The 4,917-nt window shown below is 37.7% G+C and overlaps 1 non-coding gene across 1 annotated transcript; it reads left to right on the top strand.

The window, feature by feature from the left end:
* Positions 1–1,873: 1,873 nt before the first annotated feature.
* Positions 1,874–2,091, top strand: LOC118021453. Its single transcript, XR_004682187.1, has one exon. It is a non-coding gene; the product is annotated as a small nucleolar RNA U3 (small nucleolar RNA).
* The last annotated feature ends 2,826 nt before the right edge of the window (positions 2,092–4,917 follow it).

Here is a 4,917-nt window from a genome sequence, read left to right as displayed (position 1 = left end):
AGCTGTGGAAGATGAACACCAAGAAAAGGCAGCTTGCTGAGGCAGTTAGATGTTGACTGGCCTCAAAATATGAAGGGATTAATAAGGAAGTCCATTGAGTGAAGGCAGTATTGTTCCTCAGACTCGAGTGCAGTCTCCCTGTGACCTCTTTATATCTCTCGCTCAAGCTCCTTCAGCTGGGGTGGAGGGAGGATCCCTTCTGGAGAAGGAATGTCTGAATGGTACGACCTCTCAACTTCAGGGTACTCGACTGAATTTATTCCTAAAGAGCTAAAGGAAGAGACCGACACTCAATTCAGAGTCCTAGTAAATAGGTCAGGTACATGGAGCTTGGTGTCTTTTAGTCCTGAAATAACAGCAAGGTTGGTTTTGAGAGATTTAAGAGAGGGGCGTAATATAGTGGTAAACAATCGTAGATGTTTCCTAATCTAAAATATATATTATATTTGGAATAGTACTGCATCTTTCATGATTATTTATTAAACCATTCTCATTTTTGCAAGCAATTGAAAAATAGGTATTTGTTAATATTTAGTTTTGCTCTAGTATCTTTTGATTCTGTCTTTAACATTAAAGATTCAGTATCATAGAAAGATCTATAGAGTGCTCAAAAGTAACAAACTTAAGCTGTCCTCTTTTGCAGGGAAGTCTTCAAAAAAAGAAAAAGAAATCGTCCCAACTTGGTCTGTACAATTTGGGTTAAATTTTAAAATTTAGATTAAAAGGGCGCCTGGGTGGCTCAGTCAGTTAAGCATCTGCCTGGCTCAGGTTGTGATCCCGGAGTCCCCGGGTAGGGCTCCCTTCTCAGTGGGGCGTCTGCTTCTCCCTTTCTCTTTGCTCTTCCCCCCGCTGGTGTTCTCTCTCTCTTGCTCGCTCGCTCACTCTCTCTCTCAAATAAATAAAAAAAAAAATCTTAAAAAAATTTAGATTAATAATATGGGGTGCTTGGCTGGCTCAGGCGGTGGGGCATGTGACTCTTGATCTTGGAGTTGTAAGTTTGAGCCCCACGTTGGGTATAGAGATTACTTAAAAAAAATAAAATCTTTCAAAAAAAATGTTAGATTACTAATAAATGTAACTCAATAATACACAAAATAAAGTAGATGAAACCTGATTTATTACCTAAATCAAAAAGCTAGTGGATGCAAAAAGATAAGAGTTCAATTTAAATTTAAATAAACAGAGGATTCTCTGAAACAGAGAAGGCATCTTTGGGTGATGTGTAAAAATAGGAAAGCTTTCCTAAAGAACATATTACCTGAACATATGAAAAGATTTACAGTAGAGGGAGCTGTGGTAAAGAGAGGGATGTGCTTAAATTTAGTTTTCCAAAAGTCCATATGGACATTTAAAATTAGAATTATCAAGCAAAAAAAAAATATTATTTTATATAATGTCAGAAACTTCTGCAACAAGCATCTGGAGAAATCTTTATTTTTAGAAGTATCAGGCATTACATTGGTTGCTTTGTCAGTAGTTATACTCGGAGATTACACACTCCATTTCTTCTCCCAAACTCATCAATCAGCAAAATCACTCCTCCTCTCCTGGGAAGGTATAAGAGAAGAGGCAGAGAAAAGATAAAAGTGTTTTTTTTCCATACTATTCTAGAAATTCCTTCTTCTCTAGGACACAAAATCCTGGGGGGAAAAAGCGTTCCCCCAAAATCTTGACTGTAGGGTGACCAGACATTCTGGTGTGCTGGGGACAGTCACAGGTCACACCCATTGTCCTCAAGTGATTATTGGTAGTGCCACCTTTTAATTCTCCAAACTGCCCCAATTCAGACAGTAAATTACATGGACACCCTCCATGTGTAGCAATTGCCCCATGTATACTCAGGAGACACATAATACCAAAAATAAAAATTTCAAAGACCATACTTTCAAGGATCATTTCTACAGTTTGTTACTAGAGAAGTTTCTCTGAATGTGTAGAGAGCACTGGAAACTACCAGGAGGAGGCACAGCATTCTTTCCTGAGCGTGAAGCTGGTTCTTGATGTTGCTTCTGCGAATGCCATTCACCATTGATCCTGGTTGGTTCTTCTCTTCCTCTGGGAGAGCAAGAGGGTGAGGATGCAGTCTGAGTGAAAGAAAGGAAGGAAGGAAGGAAGGAAGAAAAGTTATAAAACTTTCTACTTAGCCTACAATATGGAGGAATATGAAATTGCAAAAAAAAATTTACAAAATCAAACATGCAGTAAAATTGATGATATCAATTAGATGTGATACTTTGATTAACTTTATATATGAGTTAGTTTAAACTGCTTAGAAATAAGCAGTTTTTATATATTTTTAAACTTAATTGTAGAATTGTTAGCCATCTTCAATAAACTGATTTGTACTTTTTTACTCTTTCTTCCCACAAGGGAAAAGGTCTCATATAATCATTAGTTCAAGCTAATGAGTGCACTGAAATATTTCATCTATTTTTGAGAGAATATTAAGGTCCACAGATAGAAAAGAGACCAAAATTCCTTTCCTGGATTAATAACTCCCAATACTACTCCCACCCCCACTCAGTTCCACTTAAATTTGAAAAAGAGTTTTAAAAATTAAGTTTTAGAAAATTTTAATAGGTTTTGTAAATTTTTTTCAAGTGCAGGCCACCTGGCTGGGTCAGTCAGTGGAACAAGCAACCCTTGATCTTGGGGTTGTGAGTTCAAGGCCCCACACTGGGCCTAGAGATTACTTTAAAAAAATTTTTTTTCAAGTGCCTCAGTATGGAAACCAGAAATGAATGAGAAATTATATGAATAAATGCCATAATTGATTATATTTTTATGAGCCAACAAGAGCTATGGAAATAAATAGGTGGTGGGTAAAGGAAGATTAGTGAAGCCTATTTTTCAAGGAGTTTACAATCTAGTGGATGAAATAAGCATAGAAAACAATTTGGCATAATAAATTATATTTCAAAATAACATTGACATTTAAAATGGATGAGTATTACACTAGAAAGAATTTTTTAAATACAGAGAAATGGAGTGACTACATCCTAATTAAATCATAGCAGATGATAGACTTACTTGATTTTTTAAGTACCAAAAGAGGAGGAACTTCTATTTTTATTTTATAATGAATTCACATACCAAAAGATGTATTGGGAAAAAAATTCATATTAGAATTGAAGTCAAAGACAGACCTAGTTTAAAATGCAAGAGACTCACTTGTAGAAAAATATGTCTGATAAAAAGAACAAAACGAACAAAAAACATGGAGCTAAATGAATAAATGAAAGATGATTAACAAAATGTTAACAAAAGGATTCATAATTGCCTTTCAAAGTATTATAATTTTTAAAAGAGCTAGAAAAATGAGCCTGCTGATAAAAGAGTAGGGAATTGAAAATATTGGCTAAAAAGGAGCTATAAAAATAAATATTTTTTTCTGTATTGCCTTTTAACAAGAAAATTAAAGGAAATGTGCAATTAAGGAAAAAAATGTCTTTACATACAGCTGTGAAGGAAAGGAAGAGAAAAGTACACTGAATGCGAATCAGTCAAAGGGAAAGAGCATTACTTCAACAGTACTAAAGGAGCTCGTGATGAGTCTACTGATGCACTTAGAACCAACTGACAAATGAGGATGCCCTCACTGGATTACTCTAGTAGCCTCTTACAAGTCTCTCGCCTTGTTCTCTTGCTTTGTCCAGTCTAGTTGGAACACAGCAACCACAATGTCCTGTTAAAAACTTGTCAGATCAGGGCGCCTGGGTGGCTCAGTTGGTTAAGCGACTGCCTTCGGCTCAGGTCATGATCCTGGAGCCCCGGGATCGAGTCCCGCGTCAGGCTCCCTGCTCGGCAGGGAGTCTGCTTCTCCCTCTGACCCTCCTCCCTCTCATGCTCTCTGTCTCTCATTCTGTCTCACATAAATAAATAAAATCTAAAAAAAAAAAAAAAAAAACTTGTCAGATCAGGGACGCCTGGGTGGCTCAGTCGTTAGGCGTCTGCCTTCGGCTTGGGTCATGATCCTGGGGTCCTGGGATCGAGTTCCGCATCGGGCTCCCTGCTCCACGGGGAGCCTGCTTCTCCCTCTGCCTCTGTCTCTCTCTCTCTCTCTGTCTCTCATGAATAAATAAATAAAATCTTAAAAAAAAAAAAAACTTGTCAGATCATGCCATTCTTCTGCTCACAGTTCTTAAGTGATCCCCATGCCCCTCAGAGTACAGATTAAGGTTTTACAGTATCCTAGAAGGCCCTATATAACTTGGTCACAGTTTCCTCTCCTGTCTCTCTCCTCTAGGCCTCTCTCTGGTCACAACGGCATCCTTGAAGTCCCTGCAACAGACCAGGCCTCCCTCAGAGCCTTTGCTCCAGCATCCATCAAAGGATGACCTCAGGATCCTTTCATGGGATCTAAATGGTCAAGAATAAAACAAAAGCTCTTTGGGGTCCTTAACATATTTTAAAAGTATCAAAGAGTCCTGACACCAAGACATTGAGAATCATTGCTCCAGCGTGGAGTGCCCTGGCCTCTGATATCTGCCCGCTCAGTTCTACACCTTCTTCAAGACTTTGCTTATACTTCACTCCCCTGGTGAGGCCTACCCTGACCACCTCCTCCCAATCCCAGACTTCTCATTCTCCCTTACATTTTCTCTTTTCCATGGCATTTATTACCTTACCACATACTATATAATTTACTTGAATATCATATTTATTGTTTATCTCTACAACTCTATAATGCAAGCTTCAAAAGGATGAACGTCATAGTCAGGTTTGTTCACTGATCTATCCCAAGAGCATAGAAGAGTACCTGATACATAGCAGATGTTTCCTGAATAAGTGAATGATGAAGAATTTATAAAAATCTATTTCCAATACACTTATTGTGACGAGCATTGCATAATGTATAGAATTACCAAATCACTATGTTGTATACCTGAAACTAATATATGTCAACTATACTTTTTT

The sequence above is a fragment of the Mirounga leonina genome, unplaced genomic scaffold (genome assembly GCF_011800145.1).
Source record: "Mirounga leonina isolate KUSES-001 unplaced genomic scaffold, KU_Mleo_1.0 Mir_174, whole genome shotgun sequence".
NCBI lineage: Eukaryota > Metazoa > Chordata > Mammalia > Carnivora > Phocidae > Mirounga > Mirounga leonina.
Note: the sequence above shows the minus strand (reverse complement) of the source record. Positions and strands in the feature narration are given on the sequence as shown.